Here is a 17,881-nt window from a genome sequence, read left to right on the forward strand (position 1 = left end):
GACTGAAGACACTGCTGAGGGGAGCAGCGGGCAAGGCAGGAGAGGTCTGCTGTGCCATATGGGGTTCTCCCGGGCCGGGGGGAGTCAAACCGTCGCTGCAGAGGATGCGGACAGCTTCGCAGAATGTTGCTCAACCGCTGCACCACCGGGGAGGCCCCAGATGTTCACATTTCTGAACACTACTTTTAAAAATGTGACCATGTGTATTTGTGTGTTGGAGTTATTATTGGCAAAGTGGAAAAATTCGTTTGAAACTTCATTTCAATGCTAAAGTAATGGTAATATTAATTGATGCAAAAATATCTTGCTAAAAACTGATTTGGGCAATCAATGTATAATTTTTTTTAAGATTTATTTATTTATGCATTCAAGAGAGGCACAGGCCAGAGATGCAGGGTTGAGAGGATTCACCAGATACAGAGTGGGGAGCAGAACAGGCAGACTGACTGAAATACACTGCTGAGGGGAGGAGCAGACGAGACAGGAGATATTTGCCTCGCCATTTTGGTTGCTCCCTGGCCAGCCAGGAATCGAACTCATGCTGGAGGCTGCAGATTGCTTCATAGTGTGGTGCTTTAATCCCTTGCACCACCAGGGAGGGCCCCAGTGTATAATTTTGTATAATAGTGGCAGTTGTAAACCTTTTTATAGTGTGTTATACTATAACAGTACCCAAAAAAGAATCTATTAAGCTACAAATCTTTACAAAACTTAATGGTGAATACATTTCACTTTAACATGCTTTTCTATTTTAACTGAGTCAAGTTTAGTTAGCAGGTACAAGAAGCACTGATACATTAGGTAATTGTGGAAACATAATTAACCTGCCTCTTCAAATTATTTCAGGCAAATGCTGAGTCCAAGATTGTAATTTGAAAGCCAGATCGTTATCAGAAGCTCAGCTGCCGGGAATGAAATTAAAACTACACAATCAGATCCTAAGTTTCTAGAAGTGACTGTCACTTAAACAAAAATATCCACCAGAAAAGTTCTTGCTACTAAAAAAAAAGGTAAAAGTTCTAAGTTACTAAGTCTCAAGTAACACAAGCGTTAGTTTTTAAATTATGACTGTCATCCAACTATTAAATCAGAGTGATAGATTTTGTTTTCATCTGAGCATTTTGGTTATAGTGTAACTGTTAAGGACACTCTTATACAAATGCATTTATCATAACTCTAGATCCAAAGAAGCAATGGGTCAAAAGAGAAGAAAAAGTATTAGGAAAGTATTAACTACTTTAGAAAGTGAGGTCAATGAAGATGAAATGATCAGTAAATGTATTAACGCAGAGATGTTTTCTTTCATATTGGTAACAACCATCGTTTCTTATTTTCACTCAGTCTATGAAATCCAGTCTTTGGGGCATTTGATTATACTACTCAACAGAGATATTCATAGAACTTGATAATCCAAACCTGTATCAATATGTATTGCATATGTAGGAGTAACAGAAGGGGAGAGAATGAAAAAGACAAAGAAAAGTAGAGGACAAAAAAATGAGAAGGAAGGAAAAAAGAATAGGGAAAAAAGAGCCTACAGGATGCAGCAAAAACAGTACCAGGAGGGCCTCCCTGGTAGCTCAAGGGGTTAAGTGTCAGCACTGTGAAGCAAATCGGAGCTTTTATAGTTCGAGTTCTATCCCCAGCTGGCCAGGTAGGTAACCCAAATGGCGCAGCAGACATCTCCTGTCACGCCCGCTGTTCACCTCAGCAGTGTATTTCATCAGTCTGCCTGTTCTGTTTCCCACTCTGTCTCTGGTGAATCCTCTCACCACCACCTCCCCACCTCTGGCCTGTACCCCAATTCTTGTATGCATAAAATAATAAATAAATATTTTTTAAATAAATAAATAAAAACAGTACTAGGAGGGAAGTGTGTAGTAATACAGGCCCACATCAAGAAATAAGAAAGAGGGCCTCCCTGGTGGTGCAGGCGGTTGAGCGCCACACAGTGAAGCTGTCTGCAGCCTCTGCAGCGCGGGTTCGATCCCGGCCAGCTGACGAGAATCCCACATGGCAGGACAGACGACTCCTGTCTCGCCTGCTGCTCCCCTCAGCAGTGTATTTCGTCAGACTGCCTGTTTTGTTCCCTGCTCTGTCTCTGGCGAATCCGCTTACCTTCCCGCACCTCTGGTCTGTACACCAGCACTTGTATAAATAAAAAAAAAGAAATAAGAAAGAGCTCAAATACATAATCAATTACATAAACAATAGAACTTGAGGAACCAAAAGAAGAAGACCAAATGAAGCCAAAAGCCACTAGTAGGAAGGAAATAATAAAAATTAGAGCAGAAATAAATGAAATATTAACCAAAAAATTCAAAAGATCAATGAAACCAAAAGCTGATTCTTTGAAAAAAGAAGCAAAATAGGTAAACCTCTAGCTAGGCTCAATAAGAAAGAGATGGAGAAAACTAATAAGTAGAATCAGAAATGAAAGGGAAGTAACAGAAGATCATCAGTGACTGCTACAAACTTCTCTATGCCAAAAAACTGGATAAGATGAAAGAAACAAAAAAATTATTAGAAACATACAACCTTCTGAGACTGAATCAGGAGGAACTGGAAAAACCCAAACAGACAAATTATAAGCTAGGAAATTGAAACAGTAATCAAAAGTCTCCCATAAAACTAATCCCAGACTGTAGAACTGAGGTTACCAGAAGGGGTAGGAAGGGAATGGGGAGCCAAAGGAGTAGTTCCCAGTGGCCTATGGTGGAGGGAGACTGATGCCTGGGGTGAGTATGCGTGGTAATATGCCTCTGAAGAGCTGTGAACCAAACCCCTTAATATATATAGTGTTGTCAGCCAATGTTACTGCTATTAGAAAAAACAGATACAATTTTAAAATAATTAAATACATGTTAAAAAGGTGGGGATGCAGAAAGAAGACAAGGGGAGAGGGGTGGGAAGAGGAGAAGAGATGGGAAAAAAGGAGAGAAATAGATTAAAAATTCTATATTTTTAGAGGCCAGAGTATTTTATCTGGGAAAAGAGAAGACTGAGAAAAGCTTTTGCTATTCTTTGTATACATAAAAGAGTGTGGACTGTTCTTTACATATTTGCATACTGTCTTGAAAACAAATTTTCAAAATGTACCAACTCATACATTTTTATTATTTGGATTCTCATTCCTAGAAGAATGTGATAAATGAAATCAGAATTCATTACATTCTCTTTTACCTTAGATAGTGCTATACTATAAGTAGGTATTTCCTTAATTCCTGCAGGATGAAGAAGCTAACCAAAATTACTACTGCTAAGAATATGAAGCTGGTAAAGTTAATGCTTTAGTGCTGTTAAAGGTATAAGGGTATAAGCCCTTTCCAAAACCCTGACAGAGGACTTGTAATGTTTATACATGTCAAATGTTTATGTAAACTTTGTAAAAGAAATTTTTGTATCCATCGTCTTTAAAAGGAACCTCCAAATTTGCATGAGCTCCAAGTCCCATAAAACTTGGATCTGCCATGTAAAGCTTATTCAAATTGACTGCCAAAGCTACTTTAGGAAATTTAAAGAAGAAAATTGTGCCAAATAATTCTGGAAGCCCTTCATACGAAGTCCTGCTTGAATATAAAGACATGTTTAGATAGTTAGGTGAATTCTCAAGGACCCCTCCATCCCTTGAAGTTAGCAACAATTTCAACATCTTGTAATAAAAAAAAAAAATCAATATGTTATGGCATGTGTTACGTCCTCTAACGCTCTATCTCCAACATTTTGAAAACTGATAAATAGGTAGGTAGTCAGATTGATGGATAGATAGATTAGATAGATAGAGAGAAAGAGAAAGAGAGTGTGAGATAGGTGATAGACAGATATAGGTCTCCAAGAGTCTCAAATGTCTCATCCTTTTTTTTTATAATAAATTGTGCGATGTTTCTGTCTTTGAAATTATATTATAAATCCCCAATCATAAGAAAACCTGTCATGGTCCAGAAGGCTATGTCAGGTAACACTGAATTATGTAAATTATAATATTATATAATACCAGGACAATTATAAGCCCACATACCTATATTCAATGAATGGGATATGATGAATAATGAAGAAAGTTGAATACTTTCATTTACTTGAATGATAAAAATAGTGTTATAAGCAAGTGAACTTAATAAACCTACAATAACCCTCAAACAATATTCTCATTGGGTATACCTTAGACTTAGAATAATTTACATAACTCTGGTTGGCACTGTTTTCAAGTTAAGGAAAGGAAGGCATAAGAAGGTTAAGTTCCAGGCCAGGGAGGCATAGCAACTGGCATTAACACAACCATCCCTTTTGCCTGTCCCATGCGGACATCATCTTCTTTCCTACATTCCAGGTAGCCTTTACCAGCTGATCCACATGGACACGTGAAATAAGACCTAAATGATAAATCGGGTCTAGAGCAAAAACACAGAATGGTCAGGAGGTAACAAGGAAATAGGGTTACCACCTCCTTAATATTCCCACCCACCCAATCTAGTTCTTACTTTGATAGCCTCTCTCACATGACCTCATTCTCATGAATACTCTTCCTTAAGCAGATAAGTCATTTGTCCTACTTATGACCAAAACTACTTTCCTTTGCTGGTGACACTTTGCTGGTGATGATGGCTGGGAAGCATCCTTCTACCTGGCTCTCCTCCGCCCCTCTCACGGTTGGTGCAGGCGTCTCCACTTGCTCTCCCAGGCCTGGTGCTCCAGTGTGGAATCTTGCTTGAAGCCATCTGTCGAAACATAGACTCTCCTGGCCCACATTCCCTTATTGCTCATGTTCTGCCCCTCTCAACCGTCTGCGGCTTTGCGCTTGGCAAACCCAAAGGAAACTATTTACGGCTTACCTGTTCCCTGAGTGTGTTTAACCTTGGCAAATGAGATGTTTCACAACACGTGGGGTTTTAATCTCCTTTGAGGAGGCTTCCTTTTCATCACCTCTTTCTCTCAGAGGAGCAGGTGAAGACACAAGGAAAGGAATAGATTATTTTTAAGGGTGAACCAATTAAATAACAGTGATGGATGTAAAAGTCTATCTTTTAGCTTAAAAGAAAAATGCTTACAGAAAGCACTTGGTAATACAAAATGGCGGGCAGAGCATAAAGATCCTTCTTCCACCAGTTCCGGTGATGCTTGCCACAGCAGAGTCAAGGGCTCATCACCAGGGCACTATCTGGACATGTGATTCATAACACTGTAAATTTTTCTTCACACCTATCAGCATGAATTTTGAGAGATGTCTACTTTTTCCCATTTTAGGGGATATGAGTTTACATGCAGAGCAGTGGTAACTAACTCAAACGTAGGGGGTAAGAGATGAGAGCCATTGCCATTCCCTTCCCCAACCCTACTCCCAGCACAAACCTAATATATAAACTGTGGACATGTCTATAGAGTGTTAAGGATATGGGTGAGAGATGTTGACCAGGAGAAGAGAATGGCATGTCTTCCACACAAACCCTCTTCTCAAAAATCTTGATGACTCCTTCTTCTCCCTTTATTTTGTCAGTTTATATACTCAACACATGTTTATTGCATCCCCTATGAAGGGCAGGCACCGGGCTAAGCATCTATGACTAAAAGATAAGCACTCTTGAAAATCAGGGGTAGGCATTCTTATTTCATTTTTAAAAAGATTTTTTTATTATTATTTATTTATACAAGAACTGGGGTACAGGCCAGAGGTACAGGTGGGTGAGAGGATTCACCAGAGACAGAATGGGGAGCAGAACAGGCTGACATATACTGCTGAGAGGAGCAGAGGGCAATCCAGGAGAGGTCTGCCTCACCATGTGGGTAGCTCCCTGGCCGGGATCCAACCTGTGCTGCAGAGGCTGCAGACAGATTCACAGCACTGCGCTCAACTGCCTGCGTCACCAGGGAGGCCCAGGCATTCTTATTTCTTGAACACCTACTACATACAGCAAGCAAGTACATATTTATTCCACATTCACCATTAGGATGGAGATCTTTTCATCCTCTTCCTCCTCCTTTACTTCCTTTCCTTCTCCCACACCTCCAATCTTCCCTTCACCTCTCCCCCAAGTGATAACAAATATTTGAGAAGGTTATGTGGTTTCATACATATTTTGCAACTAAAACATGACCTAGACAGACTTGTACCCAATTCAGTCTTCCTACCATATTGCATCAATTCTCACAGTTAAGTGAAAGAAACAAACATTTAAGAACATATTTATGTTCCAAGGGATTAATGCTGTCAAGTAGATGTGGACTAGAACCTACAGGAATACATGGGGGATGGTGAATAATAGTCTTTTTAAGGAATTTGGAACTTCCTCTGGTCCTTATGAGGAGTAAAAAATGGGAGAAACCTGACACAGGAATCAGAAGTTTTAGTTTCTTATTTTACAAGAGCACATAATTTCAAATTAACCATACCTACCCAGGTTAATGATCTGTTATAGGTTTTCTGTTTCATACAACTTCAGCCTGAATAGCATCTTGATCAGACGGCCTTTGAGGTATAACAAGAATGCCAATTCAGGAAACTCATCTGGGCAGAAAAGCAACAGTTACGCAAACAGAAATCCATTCTGAGTAACCATTCCTCTAACACTTCATACAGAAACCACCAGAGAGGGCTTTTGCATTTCCTTTTGAAACTTAATGTATAGCAGTAATCAACATTTGCTTAGTTTGCCAGGGAAAACATAATTTTTAAACACCTTTAAGTAATGTTGTCGAATAAAGAAAAGAATTGTAGTAGTGAATTTTCTTGGCAGTCTTAGTTGAAAAAGGTACATCAACCCTGAGAAAATAAATCATACAAACTGGTTAAATAAATAAATAAATAAATAAATAAATAAATAAATAAATAAATAAATAAAAAGTCCTTTTGCTCATTTTGCTATTGTAACTGAGTGTGACTCCCAAACTCCTAACTCAGGAAGGTTTCCTGACCACTGATTTTTTTTCCCCACTATATGTAGGAACATGAGAGTCAGTTTGTGTGTCACTGAGAAGTAAGGTAGGACTTGTGGGGTAAGCACAGAACCGACGGAGCAGTGTGTTTCTTGAGAGGGGAGGGACACTAAAGGCATATCCCTGAAAAGCGAAAGTACCTGGTTCCAGAATTTTGCTTTTCCACTGTCCTCACTTGGAGTGATGCTCTACTCAGTCTCCATTCCCTGTTCTCAGCTGGTACATTTTGACTGGCAATATTTATTTTCACTTCAGTAATTGAAACATAAAAGAGCGTATGTCTGTCCTGCGGGTGAACTGAACAAGGCAGCAAAATGCTGGCATTATAATTGGTTACGCATTTGCCCATGCTACACAAGTAGCAGAGCCAACGCTTAAGTTCCGACTGTGTGACTTACTCAAACGGCCATGCCACAACTAATTGGCTTCACCAAAGTTCTCAGTCAGTTGATTCAGCTGTAGTAGTTTAGACATGGTCTTCTCCCAAAGAAGGGGCCAGACTGTAGCTGTTACTTTTTTTTTTTTTTAAAGAGGCATGTATTATTTATTTATTTGTTTGTTTGTTTATACATGCACTGGGTACAGTCAGAAGCGCGGGAGGGTGAGAGAATCCACCAGAGCCAGAGCAGGAAACAGAACAGGCAGAAGGACCGAAGTACACTGCTGAGGGGAGCAGCGGGCGCGGGCGGCAGGAGAGGTCTGCGCGCCATGTGGGACCCTCCTCCGGAGGCCAGGGAGCAGCCGGGGATCGAACCGGCGGCACAGAGGCTGCGGGCATCTTCGCAACCCAGCGCTCAACCGCTGCGCCACCGGGGAGGCCCTGTAGCTATTTCTAAATGACTGAAATGACCAGTAGAAAAGCCAGTGATTCAGACCACTCCTCTGGAGGAGAAAGAACCCGCGATCACAGGCTTAAATTATGGGTTGGATTGATGCAATGTTTATTTTTTTCCAACGTGGAAAAACTGAATAACCTGCGTTTGCTCTTTTGTTATTTTAGGTAGAGAATAATATTGAACGACTAAGATGATTTCACAACTTTTTGGATATGTTTATACAATAGAAACATTTATAGAAAGACTGCCTTTTCCCTTATAAAAGATTTCTTCCCCCAATACTGATGAATGATAGCTGGGACTCTCCCCCATTTCTTCAGCTGAGTGTCTCATCCTAATGCTTGTTTAACGTGGTTCTGGCAAACGTGCCTGCGAAAAAAAATCCCAGGCCCATGACCAGTCACGTCCCTGAGCAACCTAAATCAGAACCCCCTCTAGCTGAGCTGCTTACAAGTCTACAAAGCCTACCTGTCATCTTTTGGCTCTCAAGTCTCCACTAATTGTGCAGGAACCCACAGGTGTGTAGTCTGATCTGAGATCTCCAGCTCAGTAAAATAAATCACGGATGATAGGGAATAGTCTCCACTCAGTTTCCCTTTAGTAATTTTTTCCTTTCCCGTCTCCCCAACTTCCAGCCGGCAAGCTCAGACTCCTTTGCTTCTCTCAATGACTCTGCAAATGAGTCTGGTTGTGGCAATATTTGATGGGCCCCTTGCAATGTGGTGATCTTTTCTAGACATGCAGCTTGAGCTTAGCCTCCATTCCCCAAAATGCAATTCAGCCACTTGCCTTTTGGTCCACAATTAAGGACCATGCATGAAATCAGCCTTGAACCTTTGCAAAAACACCCCAAGTTAACATTACCCTAGAGCATCAGTCCATCTTTAATCAAGAATAGAAAGTTAGATAAAATAGAGATTTTACAAAGAAACTATAATTGATGTTTCCTTTTGTTATGATGGCATTGCTACCACAGAAAGAATTATCTTCTCAAAGAGCTATATAGGCTGCAAATTGTGTACTTTTTAATGTTTATCTGGTGATTTGTTCCAATACCTTTGATTAAAAAATAGTAGAAGACATATCACAGAATATTACCTGAGTTACTGCCTAATCTGTGGTGTGTAGCATTGCTAAGTCTCCAAAGAAAATTTTAAAAAAGACAAACATACTTAAAAATTGTAGTTGGTGCCTGAGCCTAGGCTGGGAAGTGGGAAGCAGGTGCTGAAATTGGGAATGTTCCATTTTGGCTCTTCCCTGTCACTCACACCCTCTATCTCATGAAGAACTGTCACTCTTCTCCATCATCACCACCACCGTTCTCATCCATAATTTTCCCCTGAATGACTTCTTCAGCCATCTACTAGTCTTCCCACTTCAGTGCCTATCCTCCTACCACCCAGTGTCCACGGGCAGCTTTTTAAAGCTTTCATCAAATCATATCACCTGCTGTTCCTCCTGCCAGGTACAATGTCCCCCTCTCTCCCCCAAAGGACACCTGACTTCCAATTTTTCAGGTATTAGTTTCAGTCATCACCACACACACACACACACACACACACACACACACACAGACAAAGACACACACACATACACACATATATATATGGTTTCTCCCTATTATTCCCGCTAATTGCTCATTCTTTCATACGTATTTGTTTGATCTCTAGTTAAATATCCACCTTCCTCAGTAGGCTAAGTCCAACAGCCCCAGAGAACCTGCTTGTTTCTTCACCAGCAGATGCCCCAAAGCCAGCATGTCAACGTGTATGTGCTAGATACTCAACAAATGTTGGATGAAGAAAAATTTGAATGTACGTTGATGGTTGAAAGAAGCTGGTGTCCAGAAATCAAAACAACATCACTCATGTTGGTAAACGGGCAAAGGAGGAGGTGAAATAATAGTCGAGAAAAAGAAAACGTGAAAGTAGGCCTCCCTGGTGGTGCAGTGGTTAAAGACACAGCGCTAGCACGCTATCTTCAGCCACTGAGGCATGAGTTCGATCCCCAGTCTGCCAGGGAGCTGACCCACATGGCGCAGCAGACCGCTCCTGTCTCTCCCACTCCTGGTCCCCTCAGCAGTGTATTGCAGTAGATCCACCTGTTCTGCTCCCCACTCTCTCTGGTGAATCCTCTCCCTGCTACCCCGCACCTCTAACCTACACCCCAGTTCATGTATGCATAAATAATTAATCTTTTTTCAAAAATAAATAAGACATTCTAAAAAAAGAGAAAAAATGAAAGTGCCACGTGCGTGAGGGCAGAGGGAGCAGAGCTGTACACAGAGGATTCAGTCAGGGACTTACAGTGGATGTGGGCAAGGTCAGCTGAGAAAAGTAAGCGGGGTGGCTGGCCTTGCTGCCTAGGGGTCCACCCTCTTGGTCTAGACAATCTCTCTCTCTGCAACGTCCAGTTTGCAAGCCCAATATCCACTGGGGAAGACTGCTTCCTTCTGTCCCCCTGAGGACTAAGAAGCAGAACTAGGACACCTCCCCAGTTATATACAAATGATGAACTGGGCTGGGCTGTGGATTGCTCATCTCCAACCACACAACTCTCTTTGCAGTGAAGCTACACATGTGTTATGCAGGTGACGTCCAGATGAACCTCCTCTAAGCTAGAATGCCAAGTCCCAGGGAGAATGCCATGATCAATTTTCAAAAGCATATGTCTCCAAATGCATACTATTGTGCATTTGAAAACATTCCACACCCAAAGGATGATATTCTATACATTCAAAAGAGGTATTCCTTACACTCCTCCCAGGGTTTTTCTATGGCTAATAAGGCATTTCCAAAAAAGATCTGAAAGAAACCTTTGGCTGGATAGCTCTTCAGAACATAAGCACCTACGAGCAGGAAATGACCTGAAAAGAGTAGCTCCTGGCAGCAGTGGTGATCTACAAACCAGGCATTACTAGAAGTATGGGGCGGGAGGTGAGAAATAACTAGGCACTTGAGGTGCTGCTCTAAGAGCCCATTCAATTCTTGATCTCTGTAGCTGACATGGAATTAAAACACCAGAGCAACAGAATACCCAGTCTATTAAAATTCTCCAGGGAGGAATAAATTACAGTGTTTATGGTAAATCTAATCTTTGTCACAGGATCTCCAGCTTTATTTCAACACATTAATCCTATAGTTAAAAGACCAGGTGGATGGGACACAATCCTTGTATTCACAAGTGTTTCAGGCCTCAGCCAAGTTTCTACTGATTTGATTAAACGTTATCTCATACCCAAGGGTCTCGGTGAGGGTGTTGGTCAGGAATGTGAGACTAGGGTGATGGTATTGGATTGAGCTTCTTAGGCCAAAGGAAAGTTCTTGACCCAGGAAGAGAAAAGCTAACAATAAAACTGCAGAGGAACAATCTTGGCTTTATCCCTTTGATAGAAAGGGCAGGTATGGGAGAGTAATGTTGGCTTAGTTCCCAGAATATTTATTAAGCTCTTGAAGAGAATGGTATTGGAATTTTAAGTCCAGTATTGTGTGAATTGCTCACCTGTAGGAAATTGTAGATATGTCCAGCAACCTAAATTCTTTATCCCTTTCAGCTGGGTGACTAATGTTTACCACTTCGCTCTAGTCTGTTCTGACATGGGTGCACCAAAGTGTGGCGCACAGTGAGGTACACACCCCAAAGAGCCAGAGGGCTGGCCCAGAGACTTATGTGAAGAAACACTTTTAAAACTTCCTGTCATTAAGGATAGGCTTTAAGATTTGAGATGCTGGGTTTCCTGGCATCTTTCAGGGCCAGACCATTGATTTGGTTTAAGTAAGAGTGTTAAAAATGTATCAGGAAGGGCTCAGAATAGCGGGTGGGCAGAGAGTGAGATGCTCCTGGCCAAATATGTCCCATTTTTGCCCCAAAGTTTGAATCCAAGATCAAGGATCTTGGATCCTTGTGTGATCCTTGAACATCACACTAGACCCGGAAGACAATCTCTCTCTCTGCAATGTCCAGTTTGCAAGCCCAATATCCACTGGGGAAGACTGCTTCCTTCTGTCCCCCTGAGGTCCAAGAAGCAGAACTAGGACACCTCCCCAGTTATATACAAATGATGAACTGGGCTGGGTTGTGGATTGCTCATCTCCAACCACAAAACTCTCTTTGCAGTGGAGCTACACAAGCAATTTAGAAGATCTTTCAAGAGGCATGAATCTCTACTCTCTGATACCTTCACATTTTCCCTCAATAGCCCAATAAACTAGCAACAGTTACCATCTCAAGGACTCTGGCTGTAACATATCAAAAGAACATTTTATTAAAAAAAGAATATTAACAAATATTACATATCCTGAGGCTGGCATATTATAGATTCAGGCCCCACGATGTATTAATTTCCTACAATGAGGATTATCTAATGCCACTTAATCTCTTTTTTTTTAAGATTTATTTATTTATACAAAAACTGAGGTACAGGCCAGAGGCACAGGGGTGGAGGGGGGGAGGTGAAAGAACTCACCAGAGACAAAGCAGGGAGCAGAACAGGCAGACAGACCGAAAACACTGCTGAGGGGAGCAGCGGGCAAGACAGGAAAGGTCTGCCTCATCATGTGGGTTTCACCCTGGTCGGCTGGAAATTGAACCAGTGCTGCAGAAGCTGTGTTCAACCCTCTGCACCACCAGGGAGGTCCCTAATCTCTTTTTTTTTTTTAAGATTTATTTATGCATACAAGAACTGGGGTATAGGCCAGAGGTGTAGGGGCTGAGAGGATTCAACAGAGACAAAGTAGGGATCAGAATAGGCAAGTCTACTGAAATATACTGCTGAGGGGAGCAGCAGGTGAGACAGGAAAGGTCTGCTGCTTCGTGTGTATTTGCTCTCTGGCTGGCCATGATTGAACTCGTGCTGCAGTGACAGGCAATAACTTGCTGGCACTGTGTCTTTAACCCCTGCACCACCAGCCACTTAATCTCTTAACAAATATTCCTGGAAGATATTTCAGCTTCTCTCCATGTACAGGTCAGTGATTACAGCTTTGTAGGAAGAAGCCACAATTCTGGGAAAATGGTATCATTTAGGGCGTCCCTTGACTAAATGATAATGCAAGGAGAACACCGCTGCATCGTCAGTTTCCAGATTAATAGTTTCTCAGTCTAATTGACCTGAAGTCAGCTCAGAGATTGTGGGGTTCTCCCCCTTATTCAACCAGCACCTATTTGTGTCAGAGAACACTGCCTTCGAAGAGACATTTCTAATGAAGAAATGAAACCCTCGAAAAACCCTCGAAAGAAACCCTCGAAAAACCCTCAAGAAACCCTCGAAAAAGTTCATGGCCATTTTATCAATTTTCTTCTCCTGTCTCTGTTTCTGGTCATTTTGGTTTCCCCGCCAATTTGCCAACTAAAAATGAGGATTTTCATGATACCCTGACTCTCAAAATTACAATGGGTGCCTTCAAACAATCATGCACAGTGACATAAGCTTTATCCATTTTTAAAGTTAATTGCATACCCAACCAGCACCTGTGTATATCCAATCAATGTACCCACTTTTTTATGTTCACACCTTCCATCCCTCTCCTGCTAAGGGTCTCCTCCAAACAGTAGCCTTCTCTCCTGCTAAGGAGAACCTCAAAACCACCATGTTTCTAATAGCTTAATTCAGACATGAATGGCCAACCTGAAAATTCTTAAAACTCAATACCCCAAGTTTCTCCCATTCTTACTCAGGTTTTCCCCAGTCTCACTCAGAACCCTTCCCACAGACCATAGGGGAAGGGTTGTGTATTCTACTATCATTATGTTAAGATGGACATATATGCTTCTTGAAATTTTATATAAACCAAAAGTACTACATGCAAAACTGTTTGAAGAAAAGCAGTCCTTAATACAATGGTTTTGAAACCTAGTTGATAATACATCACTTGGGAATTTTGTAAAGATGTAGAATCCTGACCTCATTCCATAAAAATTGAATCAAGAAAGTCTGAGATGGGGGTCAAGAAATCTGTATTCTTACCATTCTCTAAATTCTGACTACTGGGCCTCCCTGGTGGCTCAAGGGGTTAAGACACAACCTATGAAGCTATCCGCAGCCACTGCAGCATGAGTTCGATCCCCGGCCAGGGAGCTACCCACACGGTGCAGCAGACCTCTCCTGACTGCTCCCCTCAGCAGTGTATTTCATTCTATCTGCCTGTTCTGTTTCCCATTCTGTCTTTGGTGAATCTTCTCACCCCCCACACCTCTGGTCTGTATCCCAGTTCTTGTATGTATAAATAAATAAATCTTTTAAAAAAATCAATCAATAAATAAATTCTGACTGTTGATTGGATTTGAGGTTCATCAACCTAAATTATTATTATATTTCTGCAATAATAACCATGATCTTTTATTTTATGTTTTATAACTTTCTATTTTGAGATAATCTAGATAAATTAATAATTGTAAGAAATACAAACACTAGCTTACTCTTTACCTTGTTTCCCTCAATGATATCATCTTTCAAAACTATAGGACAATATCATAACCAGGATGTTCATGATACACTCCACCTATTTTATTCGAATTTGGCCAGTTTTATACACATTTGTGTATGCGTGTGTGTGTGTAATTAGTTCCATGCACTTTTTACCTGTGTGTAGGTTTGTGTATGTACTACCACAGCCAAGATACAGAGGAGAAAAAGGCTCCCTTGTGTTGCTTTTTGAGAGCCTTACCTACCCCCTCTACTCAATCCTGACACCCACTGCTGTAGTCTCCAGTTCTCGGATTTTGTCATTTCAATAATGTTACATTAAAAAAAAAATCAAAGCCTATCTATGTGATAGGCTGAATAATGGCTTCCCAATAATTTCCACATCCTAATCCCTGGAACACAGATGGGAGTTTCTGAACCATTTGGAACAACCCTAATGGGAAACTTAAAGGACTTTGGACTGAAGGGTGCTTTTGTGCCATGGTGTGGAAGCCAAGTGATTGTTCTGCGGAAGCACAAGGGCAGAATTTTGAAAGAAGGGCACTCTCTCTTCAAATACACAGAAGAAGCTATCAGTCCTCCAACGTTGACCAATTTTCCTCTGTGTTGAGCTGGTAACTCTGTCACAAGATTCAAGAGCAGGTTGGCTGTACTACACATGTTTGAAACTGGCCCCATCAAGTGTGACTTATACTAGCCTCCGTTTTGTAGACAAGGGAGTATGGGCCAACTGTGAAATCAGCCTTTCACTCTTCTGGACTTATGCCTTCTCCACTTTTAAGGGCATCTGTTACCATCAAGAGTATTAAAGTCTTTGTTCACCTAAGTAGGAGACAGACCTAGTCTCTTGAACTCTAAGGGTGACAGTAGACAGAAAAGTATGTCCCCAGAGTCATGTCAAAAACAGAAACTCCTGACATTTAGTTTGCCAATCTAACCACCAGACCGCATTTCCTCCATTTAATTTCCACTGTCCGTCACGTAATTACATCAATGCTTCACTGTGTTTATGACACATGGCACGGATTAAAGAGCTGAATGTGAAATGCTCTGTCTGAGAAGGCCGTTACTTTGAACAATTGTTTTAGTTGGACTGAAAATTGATCTTAAGCACATTGACTAGGTTCATATATTAGTAAGGATTCAGCGTTGTGTCCAGAACCCAAAGGCAGGGATACCATGCGTTCCTAGGAAGGCGTGGGAACTAGGGTTTGGAAATCTGATTCATCTCTTTCTGTCTCTCTCTTTCTCTTCCACCTCTTTCCCTTTCTTTATCTCTTTCCCTCCCTCCCTCTCTCCTCTTCTTTCTCCTTCTTCTTCTGTTATGGAATCTATGTGATAAGAAATACAGCCCTGGAAATATACCAACCACAGGTACATTCACAGCAGAAACTGAATCTTCCTTGTCTGTGATTCCCAGGGAAGGGAGTATGACTGGCCCTTTTTGATCATGGGCCACCCTGCCAGCAAAAATTGAGGCCAGGAGAATGGGTACTCGTTGTACAAGAAGACTCAGAAGAACTGTTAATGGGTGCTCCAGGGGGAAAAGTTCAACAAGGTCTCCACAGATTAAATACTGGGATATTAGCGCTTCTTTCCATTAATTGGAACTAGAAATCTCAGTCCTATTAAGTCACTTTGTTTATGAGGAATCAAGTTTAAGTTTTACCATATTGTCAAATCTTTCACACCTAGACTCACAACCCAATAGACTGGTCAAAGTTTTATTTCTACATTAAAATCATAATGCTTGAAAATTTAAAATACTATGATTTCAAGCAACTTAATTTAGGAAGTACAGACACATTTAGCGATCTGATAAGACTTTCATGAAAGAGAAAGGAAAGACTATTGAGAATTATAACTCATGGGCTTTCAGACCACTTTTTATGACTGTGTGTTGTAAATAAATCATTATCCTTTCTGGTTTTGTCATTTTTTTACATATCAAAATGGAAAAATAAAATTTACCTGATTGTCTTTAGTATTTTTGTGATCATCAAATGAGTTAGTCGGACGTATAATATGCTTTATAATCCAAAGAGCACTGTAGCAATGTGACACTACAATCATGTTTGTCTAGGATTCATGCCATTGAAAATAAAAGTAATAATAAGAAGTCTCTTGCATTTATTTATTTTTTATACAAAGATAAAAAATGATACATATAAATGTCTATGCTTAGTTTTCCAAGATCTTTTTCATCTTAATTAGAGCAGAAAATATTGTCACCACACTGCTGGAGGTAAAAATGAGGACTGAATAAAATTGTTTGCCAAGTGTCACACAAACAGTAATGGAACAAGACCTTTTGGCCAGGCTATAAATTAAATAAACCAATGTCAAAACCCTCGTTCAGGTTGTCATCCTATTTGCTTTACAGGAGGATGGAGTTTCATAGTACCAAAAATGCCCCCAAAATGCCTTAGAAGCCAGTGTTTCTGTGAGATGGAAACAGAGTGGAAGAGTATCTCCTTGAATGTGGCTGTGGACCATGTTCTGTTTTCTCCTCATGCACAGAAAAAAGCCACTCTAACTGGCTCTTGGACCCTCCCCTACTGATTTCAGGATCTCTCCAGCTCTCCAATCTTCCTAGGGAAGGATGCAAAAGACTGCAGCTCCTAGGTTGCATTTGCATTCTCTCAAGTCAAAATACTCCCTTTTGGAGCATTCATGCTCCTCCCAACAGGAGCAAAGATTCCTGAGAGGCAGGAAACAGCAACACGCCTCCCTAATGCTGACATTTTATGGAGCGAGGAATTTGATTTCTTAGAGCAAAAGTACCCATTATATAAGAGAATGTTTTTGCACAGATTCTCTTTTTAAATATGAGCAGAATCAGACATTTTTTACAAATATCTCTCAAAGAGAACACAAATGTGCTATTCTAACTTACCTAAAAAGTGAGACTATCTTTAACTGCCGCAGAGAGCATGGCTGAAGCTAAAAAAGGACTGTTCTGTGCACTGGCTCCATCATGTTTGTCCTGAATCGTGGTGAGTGGATCTTGTTTATTTTTCTTCTCTTTAATAACTGAAAGAGCTCTGAGAAGGTCTGAAACTGGAAAAACCAAAAGCCATTTCATGGCGGTGGCATCATTAAAAGCAGCTGTTGTTATTTATTTATTAGGGTGCATCCTATAATGAAAATGTCCACTGAATCAGCCTGTGTCCATTTATTATGAACACAGGTATCCCGGATTTATTGTGCTGTTAGTTTAATTGGAGCATTGTTGAGAAATACGTGTTTCCAATGAGAAGGGATTGAAAGTCTAGATAAATCACCCCCAAATAACATATGGCTTTTTCCAATGAAGTTCATAAGCAATTTGTATGCCATTTGTTTCCCAAGGACAGGGCTTTTTTGTATTAAACTGAAATCTAAAGTAGGGTACATTGATTTACAGGAAATTGTTCCTTTACACACAAATTTCCCTTTTACAAATACTATTTTAGGGGGTCAGATTGAAGGAAGGCTTGCGGTGTTCAAGCCAGCCATGTCATCAACCGTGTCAGTATCTGTTTATAAAGTTTTTCCCAATTGGAGGATCCAAAATTCACAAAATATTTATTTTAAATCATTTCAAATAAACAGCATAGAATTTAATCTTTGGACCCACTTCCAAGGAAGACTATATTCCCTTGTATTTCACAGAAAAAGAGAAGGGCAGGCAGGCTGATCAGGGAGTAAGGGT

This window comes from Talpa europaea, assembly GCF_964194135.1.
Source record: "Talpa europaea genome assembly, chromosome: 6".
Classification (NCBI taxonomy): domain Eukaryota; kingdom Metazoa; phylum Chordata; class Mammalia; order Eulipotyphla; family Talpidae; genus Talpa; species Talpa europaea.